This window comes from Schistocerca nitens, chromosome 4, assembly GCF_023898315.1.
Source record: "Schistocerca nitens isolate TAMUIC-IGC-003100 chromosome 4, iqSchNite1.1, whole genome shotgun sequence".
In the NCBI taxonomy this organism is placed as follows: Eukaryota; Metazoa; Arthropoda; class Insecta; order Orthoptera; family Acrididae; genus Schistocerca; species Schistocerca nitens.
In genome coordinates, this window is record NC_064617.1 from 197,320,749 (window position 1) to 197,337,129 (window position 16,381).

Genomic DNA, 16,381 nt, shown 5'->3' on the forward strand with positions numbered 1-16,381 from the left:
ATCAGCACGTGCAATTGATACTGTTTTGTATGGTTTTGATGTGTAACATTGTCAAGTTTCTTAACTGTTGCCATAAGACAGAGTATTCTGATGGCAGCATCTGTGTACTGGTGTCATCAGTTCTTTGCATCTGAACCTGCCCACATCAATAACTGACTTTAACGTGATACTTCCCCCTCCAGGAGGATGTCATAGCTGCGTAGCTTTGCCATAGTATAAAATAAACAATTAGGCCTACTGGAAGAATGGTGGCATGTGGCATGAATGAATAGTCAGTCAGTTCATATTCTTATCGACATATTTGCTGTACAGAGAATAATTACATTTGTGTAATAGTAAACAGCTTGAACATAATTTTTGTTCTGCAGAAAAAATCAAGCTCTTACTTAAAACATGTATTAATTTCAAGTAAATATACTTTTGTGTTTTGTAACTCGTTAGTATCATTAATTGCATGTTTTAAATAAAATAGTCACATCAGTTACCTTCTTTTGATGACGAACATTATAGATATTTTACTGTGAGGTATTTGCATATGTCTGAAATGAGTGTACCACTGAATTAATATTGCGATGACTTCATTCGAAATATAAAATGGCAAGTGTAACTTCAAGTGAGAGAATATTAATTATGATAGCACAAGGAAAAGGGGGAAAAATAAATAATACTAAGCAGCCGCTACATTGGGAAGTTTGCAACACAACATTCTTATCACAGAACTTATCAAAATGACATTACAAAGTGCAAGAAAAGCTAAAAAGTTAGGACATGATTGGTTAGCAATTTCTTTCATGGAATTTTGATAGACATACACTAGCTTCAGCTATTAACAAACTGTTAGATATTTAAAAAAGGAAAAAAAAGCTTGTCCAAATACAGTTAACCATTGTACATGTACCGAAAATAAAGAATATTTATGTTCTGACTAAAATAAAATTTCTTAATACACTGTATGCAGTGTACCTGTACCTAAAATAAAGAATATCTATGGTCTGCTAGTTTTTAACACTGTATACAGTATATTTAGACTTCAACATTTCAGACATTTGTTGAATGTCTAAATATCTTGTGAACATTAATGTAAACTGTCTCAAAGGATTAATCTCCTTTCATAAATTTTTGGAGTTACACAACTCTTCTCTCTGCATCCTTTGTGTGGTATTTGTTGTGCGTCCTTTGCATTTGAAATATTTTATTTTCGTATTTACTACAGAACTATATGCCAAATGTATCAATCACTTTATTTTGCTGTTTAATGACTGAAACTAGACATCAAACTTTTGCAGTGAGAAGGCTGTTCTTTCATTGCACTATACAAAATTTGTATTCTTGTACATAGTGACGTCGTACATCTACAGCTGTACTCTGCAAATCTTGTTACATGAAGAGCAACTGGCACTTTGCACAGTAGATTGTGATTATTTCTTTTTGTTCCATTCATGAAGAATGGAGTACGGGAGAAATTTCCGCTTATACGCGTTTGCACATGTTAGGATAAGCTTTTCTTCATAATCCCTACATTTGGAAAGGACGGGTAGCTGTATGGCTTTTCTAGATACTACTCTAAGTTCTTCACAAGGGTAATAGTTAAAATTTTTCAGTATTTCTACAACATTCTCGTATGCCATATGTTTCACATATAGATGAATGTAAGAGATGGTTTCATTTGACATTCCTGCTTACTGCCTTTCACTGGAATGTGTGTGGCACAACTTATGTTAGAGCTAATTTATTTATTCATGTTGTATTCAAATTTGCAGTCAGTTATATTAACAAGGCTTCAGTTCATCGCTATAGTTGCAGGTAACTAGTTTTCTTATGAAAGAATTTACTTGCAAAATACATGTAATATTGTAATCCAGTGAACAGTAAGATATGTACACAGATTTAATTGTGCTTAATGATGACCCAAAAAACTCTCATATTTGAAAATGAGTAAGACAAAATATTCCAAATAGAAAATGATTTATTAAAGACTATGAAATGGTATTGAAAACAGTTTGTAAACTACGTACTGTGTTATGAATGAATTGCTCTGCAATAATCTGTGGCAATGACACAATGGACACTATGACTGCGAATAAAACCCCATTTACCCAACAAAATCTCCCATAGTTTGATTGGCTGTAATTTTTTCACTGGGCGAGAGAACAAATTGGAAGGGCAAGAGAAGTGGTGTCACTCATCACTCTCCTGCCATGTTTATTCGTTATTATTATTTGGTCAGGAGCTCATCATGTGTATTCAACTGAAAATTTTTCAAAAGCAATCATTCTGTGATTGCAGTGCAAAGAATTTTTCACGTAAGGTTTGCTGTTCTATGAAATAAAATTGTTCCTGTTATGGAGGCTGTCTCGCAGTGGGTCAAGAATTTCCAAACAATGTGTTCAGTACTGGAAGTGAAACCATCTGGTCAACCTAAAACTGCTAATATGCTGGACAATATTGAAGCTGAGAAACAATCTGTTCTGCAGTTCCCAGTGTTCTGCAAGGAAGCATGCTGCAGCTATTTGACTTCCTTGGGAGCATAAGTGCACTCTCTCTCTCTCTCTCTCTCTCTCTCTCTCTCTCTCTCTCACACACACACACACACACACACACACACACAACTACTACCACTACTATGCTTGTCCAAGAACTTAATGCTGTCAACAATCATTAGCGTACATCCTGCAAAGGGTCCCAGAAGATGCTTTTGTGTATGATGAAGCAGATTTCCACTGAAGTGGTTGTGTGTAAACAAACAAAATTTTGGCTGTTGGTCTCATCATTAAAGAAATTATCACAATATATTCCTGTGATCAGAGTTTTCTTTTCTGACGATAACCACTTTTGGATATCTGATGTTGAGCTACTGTTTTTTTCTTGCCACTCAGCTTTACATTTTGTTGAAAATACCTCATTTCTGCCTGCTCAGCTTTTTATTTTGATGAAAACCTCTTGTGATTTGATCTAAGTTGATTATCCAAAATCAAATTTTTAGGTGAGCTATTGAGTTTGGGTGCCTTAATATTTAGTTGACAGTAAAACTGCGAGATAAAAGAGGAGTCTTGTGGCTGACAGTCTGCTGCACTGTGGTTGATAGCAGAAAAGTGAATGTGAAATAGGAAAGAAGGTCCAGAAACTGTTGTATGTCTTGAGTGCATAGTCAGTGGTCCATGGACAGTTGGATATAATATTAGGGTCGGTAGCAGCTGTTGTGAAAACTCTTTTAAGTGGGTTCTTGTCCTTAAGTTACATTTCACCTTTGCTTAAAACAGATTTTAACATAATGTTAAGAATTAAGAAAAAAATTGTGACAGAAAAAACCATCAATTTACTCAAAGCCACCATTCAAATTCAGTCTTGAAATAGGCGGAAGCAAACAATCAAGGTGTGTGATGTTCACAACAAATAAATGAAACAACCAAGGAAAGATAAAATTTGTACGTAAAATAGGTGTTGAAATTTTGTATAGAGCACCACTTCGAATGATATACTACACCAGATATAATTTTCAAGGCTGTGAATATGACAAAAGCAGAAGTATAAGCTGTCAGTTGCATCATTTTCAAATAACGGTTATTATATATATCAGATGCACCTGGTCCTACTCCAAATCCCATGCCACCTTCCTTGATGTTGACCTCCACCTGTCCAATGGCCAGCTTCACACGTCCGTCCACATCAAACCCACCAACAAGCAGCAGTACCTCCATTACGACAGCTGCCACCCATTCCACATCAAACGGTCCCTTCCCTACAGCCTAGGTCTTCCTGGCAAACGAATCTGCTCCAGTCCGGAATCCCTGAAGCATTACACCAACAACCTGACAACAGCTTTCGCATCCCGCAACTACCCTCCCGACCTGGTACAGAAGCAAATAACCAGAGCCACTTCCTCATCCTCTCAAACCCAGAACCTCCCACAGAAGAACCACAAAAGTGCCCCACTTGTGACAGGATACTTTCCGGGACTGTATCAGATTCTGAATGTGGCTCACCAGCAGGGATACGACTTCCTCAAATCCGGCCCTGATATGAGATCCATCCTTCATGAAATCCTCCCCACTCCACCAAGAGTGTCTTTCCGCCATCCACCTAACCTTCGTAACCTCTTAGTTCATCCCTATGAAATCCCCAAACCACCTTCCCTACCCTCTGGCTCCTACCCTTGTAACCGCCCCCGGTGTAAAACCTGTCCCATGCACCCTCCCACCACCACCTACTCCAGTCCTGTAACCCGGAAGGTGTACACGATCAAAGGCAGAGCCACGTGTGAAAGCACCCACGTGATCTACCAACTGACCTGCCTACACTGTGATGCATTCTATGTGGGAATGACCAGCAACAAACTGTCCATTCGCATGAATGGACACAGGCAGACAGTGTTTGTTGGTAATGAGGATCACCCTGTGGCTAACCATGCCTTGGTGCACGGCCAGCACATCTTGGCGCAGTGTTACACCGTCCGGTTTATCTGGATACTTCCCACTAACACCAACCTATCCGAACTCCGGAGATGGGAACTTGCTCTTCAATATATCCTCTCTTCCCGTTATCCACCAGGCCTCAATCTCCGCTAATTTCAAGTTGCTGCCACTCATACCTCACCTGTCATTCAACAACATCTTTGCCTCTGCACTTCTGCCTCGACTGACATCTCTGCCCAAACTCTTTGTCTTTAAATATGTCTGTTTGTGTCTGTATATGTGTGGATGGATATGTGTGTGTGTGCGAGTGTATACCTGTCCTTTTTCCCCCCTAAGGTAAGTCTTTCCGCTCCCGGGATTGGAATGACTCCTTACCCTCTCCCTTAAAACCAACATCCTTTCGTCTTTCCCTCTCCTTCCCTCTTTCCTGATGAGGCAACAGTTTGTTGCGAAAGCTTGAATTTTGTGTGTTTGTTTGTGTGTCTATCGACGTGCCAGCGCTTTCGTTTGGTAAGTCACATCATCTTTGTTTTTAGATATATTTTCCCTACGTGGAATGTTTCCCTCTCTCTCTCTCTCTCTCTCTCTCTCTCTCTCTATATATATATATATATATATATATATATATATATATATATATATATAGAGAGAGAGAGAGAGAGAGAGAGAGAGAGAGAGAGGGAAACATTCCACGTAGGGAAAATATATCTAAAAACAAAGATGATGTGACTTACCAAATGAAAGTGCTGGCAGGTCGACAGACACACAAACAAACACAAACATACACACAAAATTCAAGCTTTCGCAACAAACTGTTGCCTCATCAGGAAAGAGGGAAGGAGAGGGGAAGACGAAAGGATGTGGGTTTTAAGGGAGAGGGTAAGGAGTCATTCCAAACCCGGGAGCGGAAAGACTTACCTTGGGGGAAAAAAAGGACAGGTATACACTCGCGCGCGCGCGCGCACACACACACACACACACACACACACACACACACACACACATATCCATCCGCACATATACAGACCTGTTTTGTCTTTGGGTCTTCAAATATGTCTGCTTGTGTCTGTATATGTGTGGATGGATATGTGTGTGTGTGCGAGTGTATACCTCCTGGGACTGGAATGACTCCTTACCCTCTCCCTTAAAACCCACATCCTTTCGTCTTTCCCTCTCCTTCCCTCTTTCCTGACGAAGCAACTGTTGGTTGCGAAAGCTAGAATTTGGTGTGTATGTTTGTGTTTGTTTGTGTGTCTATCGACCTGCCAGTGCTTTCGTTTGGTAAGTCACATCATCTTTGTTTTTAGATGTATTTTTCCCACGTGGAATGTTTCCCTCTATTATATATATATATATATTTTCAGCCTGTACTTTTTGTTGTTGAGCAGACATAGCCATTCCTTTTGACTATAGAGCAACATATTAAATTTCTCGTATTGGTTACATACAATTAAAAATTAATTTTTTACTATCAAAAGGAATAACAACATTGGTTAAATGAAAAAAGTGAAATATATAGTTCTAACTTCACTATGCATGAATTAAAATAATAGTGATTAACATCTCATTGTTTACAAGACAACAACGGCAGTGAGAACCAGTCAGAGAATCAGATTGGTCAGACATTCAGTTTGCTTTGGTCATTTTGCTATACCAAAATAGAATGATGAGGAACCCACTTAAATATAATACTAGTGCAACACTTTGTACTGTAACTAATTCTCTGTTTGAATATCTGCTCGTGATTATTACCTTACGCATGTCAAAACAACACATACCACCACCCTAGTGATGTTGATGCAGCACATTACAGTTGCTGAAGTAGAGGTGGCAGCAACCAGTTCTGTCATCAAATGTAGAGGATGGGATGAGTGACTGCTATGGTGAAAGGTGTGGCTGGTAGGCAATAAGGTCAGGATATCTGCAACTCACCACCCTGGGTGTGGCTGTAGTGATGTCAGGTACCAGGTGATGATTTTCCATGGGAAAAGTAGTTGTTGAAAAAAAAAAATCACTTTATTTCATAACAGGCTACGGCTACAAAGATGGTACCAAGAAGGTGGCCAATGCTCCCCACAACATAGTTTGGCCACAGCATCAGCACAGGGGCTGTAGTGCTGAATCAGGAATAGAGAGGAGTGGCATGTATCGTGGATGGTGGCAGCAGCACAGGGTGATGGTGATGCTTGTGCTCTCGCAGGCTGATGAACAATGACAGCGTTTGCGTGATTGTACAGTGATGGCTGGGCAGATAGATGGCCCTTGCTGGAACTCTGATCCACCAGGAACATGGCTGGTAGCAGATGGTAGCTACCAAGTGTGTGGCCTGCCAGTGGAAAGGCACCAAGTTGGTAACATACTTACTTGTGTGATAGTGCGGGAGCTAATGTGTGGATCAATTGAAACAGCAGCAAGAACATTAATTTCCACCTCTTCTGTCATCGTTTGTTTCTTTCTGTTATGCTTTCTAAATATTACACTACCACTTTCACATAACTGGTTACAGGGATTGATAAATAATTGCCAAGATGGCTGAAATCTATTGAGATATCTTGCTGCATACTCCGTACAAGAATGTACTGCATTCTTCTTACACTCTCCATACACAAAATCTGATCATCCACTCATGATATACTCCTCGTATTGTCACACACTAATCAGCAAGTCACACTGTACTCAAGGAACTCACAAGAACACTGTAAGCAAACAACATTGTATCTAAAAACTATGCAAGTTGAATCACACAAATAAGTGTCGGTGTGGAAATTTTTCAAAATATGATATCTTGTAAATGACTCGCACTAGAATCCTGCAACAAACACCACTGACATTCTAATTCACCCTACGTTTAGTTTGTTAATGTCAACAGACATTGATGTTAAAAGAAAGGTGTATGTTTGCACAAAAAATACACTTTCTAAGTAATATTAAATTTTGTTTATTGGCTAACAGTATAAGCTCCTGACTGCTGGTCCATTCTGTGAAAACTGCACAACAATAGCACTTTTGATTTCTGCAATATTTGCAGTGTAAGTTTTAGGTGATTCATCGTATGTATAAAATCCCCCACCACCGAATGGACATAAGAAACCATACCTCTACAGCCCCACCCAGCAGTCTATGTCGGGGACCTTATCAGTCACTACACACAATGGAAACATAGGGTCAACGATAGCTACAGTGAAACACTAACAAGGTGCGCTGATGATAGCAATCTATTTCTGCTATTTGATGCAAAAGAGAAGGGATCTTTTAAATCAGCAGAGTACATTCCTTATTCACACTTCATAAGCAAAGACAATGAGAACTTAGTGCTGCAAAGGACCCACAGACTATTACAAGACTTCCCACACAGCTAACATTGATCAGCTCTAATTGAAATAGGAGTAAATATCCCCTTGATCAGGCCGTATCCCCTTCCAAGATAGAATTTTCAGTAGACAGATTGGAAGAAGTTCTCCAGCCACTTTGACAAATTCTTAGGCTGTATTCCATCCACTGTCGAAAGCTACCAAAGGTACATAAGAGCAATGACTGAAATAGTAAAGAAGACCATCCCTAGAGGATCCCACAGGGAGTACATACCAGGATTGAATGCTTTTTGTGAAGAACTACAGAATGGAATTCATCCTGAATTCCTCCTGAATTGTGGTAAATATATGACAAAATAGCTATCGGCATTCTTCACCAATATCATGATGAGAGGGATAACCCCCCCCCCCCTCCCCCTCCATGGATTGAAAAAGTCTAATGTCATTGCTATCATTAAGCTTGGAAAACCAAGTAATGAGCTGAAAAGCTACCACCCAGTAGCCCTTCTTAACTCAATATACAAGCTTCTTGAAAGAGTCATCTACAAAAGTATCTTAGATGTAATACTAGAGAAAATTCATATTGAACAAGCTGGTTTTCACCCAGAAAGAAGTTGCACAGACTAGATAATGTCACTTACAACCTAGGTTAGAAGCAGGCTTTCAAAATAATTTAAAAATATCAACTGCATTTATATCTCTCAGGAGCTTATGACACTGTTTGGAGACGTGACCTTCTCTATAAACTCATCCAAATAATCCCATGCAGAAAAACAGTTCACCACATAACAAAGTTGCTGAAAGGTCATTCCAGATTTACTGGGCAGCAAGATAAGCTTGTCAAAGATGCTAAATAATGGACTACATCAGGAACCTGTCCTCACCACTCCTGTTTAATCTGTACATCTCCGATAGCCTGACACTAGGCAACCTGCAACTCCCTATCCATCAAGATCAGTTATCCTAGAAAGAAATTGGCTTCATCTAAGAAAACCATCGATGAAAACAACATGGAACTGTACACATCTCACTTCAACTTTACAGACTCATGGGAAAGAGACTGGACAGGGACTTGTTCTCCACATTAGCAAAACTTGCCCTGCATAAGAAAGAAACCTCTGCCTTTGACCAATCGTGCAAAACATGGACAATGTTTAACAGAATACGTACTAATCATGGCAGAAGTGTGAACTCTTTTTCATTGAAAGGGTAAACCTCCATCTCCAAAATGCAGTTGTGGAGCAACCAGGCGAACTGTTCATCACATAGTTACAGAATGCCCCAGTAGGGTCTATTGTAGTACTTTCAGTGGTTTCCTGATAGCTATGAATGATGCAGTTGATTATATTAAAAGTTTAGATGTCTCTTTGTAAGTTGTGTGTGGTGGTGTTTGTAATTATGGCATAATCCATATCACTTAAGGCAGGGGGATTATCTTCACAGTCTCAGATGTTATTGAATTTAGCATATGTTAAAATTTAGGAGTAAGTAAGAAACATGTATTTTTTTGTTTTCTTGAAAAAAATCCGTGCCCAGAGATTCGGGCCTCCAAAGATGACACTGTGAACAGCATTTTGAATATGTGAATATCAGAAAATTTTTTAAAATGACATATCTCTGTGACAGTTCTAGATATTTAACAGAGTTTTTTTATTTGAAAGAGAATTGCTTTATGATTACAATGGTATCCTCCGTTTGGACATATCTGTCAAAGTTCTTTTACTGTCACCTTTTGGATTTTTTTTTTGTAATTTACAGAATTTTTTTTTTTTTTCAAAGATGCCAATCCAGAAAAATTAGATTTTTTTGTGTTGATTAGTACCGTGTACTATATTCTCTGTAAAGGAGAGCTTTCACTTTTAAGTTGGACAGGTTTTATTTTTAAAAATAATTTATAGCTTTAAAGGGTAATATATGTCCTCACTGAAGTTGATTCTTACTAATTTCTTTGTCACAATGTTTATTTCTATTGTCTTTGCTGCAGTTATTCCTTTTCACTTTCATTTTTGCGATATTTCTTACACTTTGTTGTTGTTTCCTGTCAGTTTCTTTGTTGTGGTTGTTCATTGCAGATTTCTGTATTGTAGTTGTTCAGTCCTAATTTGTTTACTGAAGAGGCTTATAAGAAATCTGAGACCATCCAGTAAGTTGTTTGTTTTTGTGAGGAATTTGGTAGTTAACACTTTTTGAAAAGGACTGTTTCAAATGTCTTCTGACTGGGGCCACAGGAGAGTGAAGTGTGCTGACTATTTGCATATACATAAAAGAGTGATATATGAGACAAACAAAAAAACAGACTTTGTTCAGGTTGGGAATAAGTGTTCTTATTTGAAGACTGTTTCAAAATGAAGATGTTTCCAGCGATGACTTTTTGTGTTTTAAATGTTTTGACAGAATAACAACAACAATGACAGTATCTGAACAAGGTGAAGCCTTCCATGGTGCAGATGATGCAGATTTTGCATCAGAAGAGGAAGAACTATATACCCTGAATCAGTCCACTACAGAGGTAGGTTTTAGTCCTGTTAAGAAATCGTGGTCAGTGAAGTCGAGTCATAAGCTCTGTGCATCAAGAAAGCACAGAGAAACTACTGAAGTTGTGGATGAATACACTACAGCAAAACTGGCCACACTCTTGAAAGTAGAAATTCCATCTTCAGAAGACAATGGACCAAAGCACTCTTGCACTTCTTGCCAGGAATTTTTTGCAAATGTCAGTTCAGCCATTGAATATTGTGTATCCTATAGTGAAAAGGTGCAGGTTTTAACTATTGTTCCAGAGATATTTTCAAAGAAAACAATTTTGAACCACGTTCCATCAGTATCAAAGTACATGATAGAGAAATCGAGAAATGTGAGTTCTGTAAAAGGAGTCTTTGGAAGACCAGATCCCTATTATGGTCATCCTGTAGAAGCAGCTCAAGTTCAAATAGAGCACTCATTTTATCTGGAAGATAAATGGGACTGTTCTCGCCAGAGTGCCAACAAAAAAGACACTATAATTGTAACAGTTAAAGGTCAAAAAGTTGTGAAAGTGAAGAGGTACATGACTTGCAGTATTAAAGAAACTTTTGCAGTTTATAAGAGCAACTATACAACTTCACATGTTGGAAGAGCAAAATTTTACGCACTATGACCTAAGTGGGTAATTCCACACCCACCTAGAGATGCCTGTTTATGTGTGTTGCTGCATGAATTTTGAATTTTGTGTGGTAACATTGAAGAACTTACTGGAGCACACAACATATGACACCTTTGTTGGGCATGTGAAGTCATTAGTAGTCTGCGATATAAAGCGAGAGACTTGTTTGTTTCAAGAATGTGGTCACTGCCCTGGAAAGGTAGGACTGTCTTTACAGACACTTGGCCTGGAAGACATAGCAGATAACTCTGCAGAAATTACATATGCGACATGATAGGAAAATAAATTAATTAAGTAAACTGTTGCCTTTGACAGGTTCATTGATGAACTAGGTAAATTGTCAGTGCAGAAATTACATATGCAACATGGTAGGAAAATAAACTAATTAAGAAAACTGTGGCCTTTGACAGTTTCATTGATGAACTTGGTAAATGATCAGTGAAAGCAGTAGCACACCAGCATCTGAAGAAACTGCAACAACAACACATTGCAGAAGTGAAAGGGTGTGTACAGGCTGAAGAACTATGTTTAGTGCTTCACTCTGAGTTTGCCGAGAACTGGTCTGTAATTCTCCCACAAGAAGTACAAGGATACCATTGGAGTAATGACCAGGTTTCAATTTTTACAGGAGTGACAACTTTCAAAACAAGACCACAAGTGTTGCAGTTATAAATGATGACACAGAACGTTACTCAGCACATGCTTTGCTAGCAATGCGCAAAATTCTTCAATTGCAAACAGGGGCAGAGAAGATCATCTTTATTTCTGATGGTGCTCCGAGCAATTTTAAAAATTGTTACCAGCTGTTTGAATTGAGTAAGTCGCTTGTGCCAACTCTCCAGACCAAATGCAGCTGCGATTCAGAATGCTGAGGATTTTATGAGAGTTGTGAAATCTTACATCCACAGTTCTCATTCTTTTGTCCAAAGAGGAAATCGAAGAATTCCGTGAGCAGAAAAAAGAAGAATGTTCCAAACAAACTACTCATGTGAAAGGAATTCCGAAGGCACATTTTTGGATTCAAAGTGATGGGCGAGCTCTTATTGCATGCACTTTAAAGAGCAAGAAAGAAGAAATTTCATTCATTCGGCCAACACCTGAGAAACAGCAGAATAATATTCAGATTCACAACCTGAGAAGGTGTGTGTGTGTGTGTGTGTGTGTGTGTGTGTGTGTGTGAGAGAGAGAGAGAGAGAGAGAGAGAGAGAGACTGGTGATTGCAGAGATTATAGACACCAGTTATGAGTTAAACAAAATTATAGTGAACTTTATGCTACCACATGGACCAGCTGCCGGATATAGGTTCCCAGCTGAAGGACAGCAAAAACGCCATCAGTGCTCACTTCCTGTTCACAATATTTTGATGATGATATTTGGTTTGTGGGGCACTCAACTGTGTGGTCATCAGCACCCGGACGAAGTCCCAATTTTTACACAGTGCAATCTAGCCACTGCCACAAATGATGATGATGATGATGATGATGAAATGATGTTGAGGACAACACAAACACCCAGTCCCCAGGCAGAGAAAATCCCCAACCTGGCCGGATTCAAACCTGGGACCCCATGATCCAGAGGCAGCAATGCTAGCTGCTGGACCACGAGCTGCAGACGCAATGTTTTGAAGATTGAAAGTGCTCCAGTTCCTATTGGTTCAACAGGGAGACATCACTTTACATCAAGGGAAGATACTGTAGCAGTGGAACACATTTTTAGTTCATTGTCTGGCTAATTTCAGTACAAAACAGAGTGCACAGAAGACGTATAAATTGAAACCTTTAAGTCTTTGGACCTTTCCCGTACATTTTAGAACCATTTAAAATGCTTGAAAAAATGAGTATCTTGCTCATCTTTCAAAACTAAAATTATGTTAAATGAGGCTAGGTTTTGATTTTTGTGAGCCTGTTTTGTGATAATGTGGTAATAAACAGGTTTTATGTATGGCAAAAATTTCAGTTGTTTATAAAACCTGTTCAACTTAAAATTGGAATCTCTCCTTTTCAGATAATGTAGAACTATATGGTACTAATCAACAGAAAAAAATCAAAATTTTATGGATTGGCATTTTAGAAAAAAAAAACCATAAATTCTAAAAAAAAGTTCAGAACACTATAGTAAAAGAACTTGGACAGATGGAGGATTTCTTTGTTTTCAGAAAGCAGTTATCTTTCAAATAAAAAAAAAAACCAACAAAATGTATAAAACTGTTCCAGAGATACAGCATTCTAAATTTTTTTCCAAAATTCACATCTTCAAAATGGTTTGCACATTGTCATCTTTGGAGGGCTGTATCTTTGAACAGAAATGTTTTTGGAGAAAACAAAAAATACGTGTTCCTTACTTAGGCCTTCATTTTAACATATGCTAAATTCAATAACATCCGAGACTATGAAGGTAAGATTTTTTCCTAGCCTGCTTGAATTGATATGGACTGTGCCTTATATTTAATATTGTGCTTAAAAGCATACAATAAATAAGTAGTAACTAGCCTAATTTGAGGACTGTTTGAGAAGGCTGTTTTTGATTTCATTTGTCTAGTCTCTTCTGTCTTATTTGGCTGCTATGCATTGTATAGAATCTAAACTAATATACTTGGTTTGACTGTGTGATATTGAAAAACAACAATGTAGGAAATGATAGATTGCTACTCACTGTGAAGAAGGCACTTAAGTTTGCAGACAAGCATAATTATAAGACACTTACAGAAATCTTTCAGCAAAACCAGTCTTCAGCAAAAGAGAAACACACACCATTCATACACACAAGCAAGCACAACTCATGCACACATGACTGCAAACTCTGGCAGGTCAGGGTTCAAGCAGCAGTCTGGAGGGGTCAGAGAAGGGGAAGGGCTATTAGTGTATGGGTGAGAGGGGAGGGGGGGGGTAGACAGACGTATCCTGTGCAGGGACTAGAATGCCAACAGGCCCAGTGTCAGGAGATTGTGGGGCAGGAAGGTGGGGAGAAAAGGAGAGGAGTGGGGAAAGATGAGTAGGTGTGTTGGCAGAGGGCAGTAAACAAAGAGGGTGGGAGATGAGAATGGGGAGGAGATGATAGGACAGAGGGTTTGGAAACTTTTGGGTGGAGGGTGTGGGGACAGTATATTGCTGTAGTTGGAGGCTCGAAAATTGTGCTAGCAGAGAATATGTTGTAAGGAGTAACTCCCACCCGTGCAGTTCAGAAAAGCTGGTGGTTTAGGGGACAATCCAGATGGCTTGGGAAGTGGAGCAGCCATTGAGATTAAGTATGTTACATTCAGCTGCATGTAGTGCCACAGGGTGGTCTTGTGACTTGGCAAGACAGCCAAGCCACTATGAGATAGCCGAAAGGCACGAGTTTAAGCTCACGCAGGCTGGCGTGAGGTCTGGAACAGTTAAAGGAGTTGAGTCTAGTAAAAAAGTACGTAGCTTCTGGAATACTTAACTTTAATCCATAATTGGTGAACATCGGTCTGACGGTACATGCATCACAAGATAAATAGCAAATGATAATGGCGCCTTGCTAGGTCGTAGCAAATGACGTAGCTGAAGGCTATGCTAACTATCGTCTCGGCAAATGAGAGCGTAATTTGTCAGTGAACCCTCGCTAGCAAAGTCGGCTGTACAACTGGGGCGAGTGCTAGGAAGTCTCTCTAGACCTGCTGTATGGCGGCGCTCGGTCTGCAATCACTGATAGTGGCGACACGTGGGTCCGACGTATACTAACGGACCGCGGCCGATTTAAAGGCCACCACCTAGCAAGTGTGGTGTCTGGCGGTTACACCACAGATCTACTTTGCTTGTGGCCACAGTTTGGCTGTGGCTGTTCATCCCAGTGGACAGTTAGTTGGTAGTCATACTAATATAAATAGCTGTGCAATGATTGCATCAGATCTGGTAAATGACATGGCAGCTTTCACAGTTGGTGACAGGACTGGAATAGGAAGTACTGGGTTGGTGGATTGTGCAGGTCTTGCACCTGGGTCTTCCACAGGGATATGATCCTTGTGGCATGAAGCTGGGATTGCAAGTGGCATAGGGATGGACTAGATATTGTGGAGTTTGGGTGGGCAATAGGACACCACTTTAGGTGGCGTGAGAAGTATCTTGGGTCAGATGTCACTCATTTCAGTGCATGATGATAGATAATCAAAGCTCTGGCAAAGGATGTGGTTCAGTTGTTCCAATACAGGGTAGTACTGCATGGCAAAGGAGGCACTTCTTTGTGGCTGGTTCTTGGGGATGGTGGGAGGATAGGGCATGTGAGGGGAAATGCCACAGGAGATCTGTTTGTGGACTAGGTCTGGGGGATAGTTCCTGTCTCAGCATACTGAGAAAAGAAGTTCTTGTCACTGCAGATATGTTGTCCCCAGATGGCCAAGCTGTATGGGAGGGATGTTTTGGTGTGGAAGGGAAGACAGCTGTCAAAATGCAGGTACTGTCAGGGATTGGTGGGTTTAAAGTGGACAGCAGTGCAAATGGAGCCATATGAGAGGAGTTGGTCAACCGTCTAGGAAGGTGGCACACTGGGTTGAGGAGGTCCAGGTGAAGCAGGTGGAAGAGAAGGTGTTGAGGATGTTAAGGAACAAAGATAGGGTATCTTGGCCCTGAGTCCAGATCATGAAAATATCATTGATGAACCTGAACAGGAGCATGGGTTTGTCATTTTGGGAGGCTAGGAGATGCTCATATAGATGGTTCATAAACAGTTTGGCAGAGGGTGCCATGCGGGTGCCCGTGGCTGTGCTGCAGATTTGTTTGAGTATCTTCCCTTCAAAGAAAAAGTGGTTGCAGGTTAGAATAAAGTTAGAAAGGTGTATGAGGAATGAGGTAGTGGGTTTGGAGACTGAAGGACATTACAAAAGGTAGTGTTCAATAGCAGTAAGACCTTGGTCGTGTAGGATGGGGATGTATAGGGAGGAGGCATCAACAGTGATGAGTAGTGACCCAGGAGGTAAAGGTAAAGGTATGGTGGAGAAATGGCGAAGGAAGTGGTTGATGTTTTGATGTGGGAGGATAGATTATGGGCAGTTAGTTGGAAGTGTTGGTCCTTGAGGCCCGAAATTCTTTCAGTAGGGGGCACAATAACTAGTCACAATGGGTATCCAGGATCGTTGGGTTTGTGGATTTTGGAAAGCATGTAGGAGGTGGGTCCTGGAAAGGGCCTAAGGCTTTGCAAGGGCTTTGGTTATCATGCCCCAAAATGAAGGACATCCTGCCAGGGATCATTTCCCACACCTCCTAAACTGATGTTCTGTCACCCACCCAACCTCCACAACATCCTAGTCCATCCCTGTGCTACTGCCAATGCCAACCTTCTACCACAATGATCATATACCTATGGAAGACCCAGGTGCGAGATGTGCCCAATAACCAACCCAGCACTTCCTATGCCAGTCCTGTCACAGGTTTATCCTTCACCTTGAGGGGCCAGCCACTTGTGAAAGCCTCCATGTCATTTACCAGCTCTGCTACAGTCATTGCACGGCTTTTAATATTGGTATAACTACCAACCAGGTGTTCAGTGGGATGAACATC

The 16,381-nt window shown here is 40.1% G+C and overlaps 1 protein-coding gene across 4 annotated transcripts in view; it reads left to right on the plus strand.

The window, feature by feature from the left end:
* Positions 1–16,381, plus strand: part of LOC126251428 (uncharacterized) — a 145,161-nt gene that overhangs the window by 5,173 nt on the left and 123,607 nt on the right. The window lies entirely within an intron of this gene.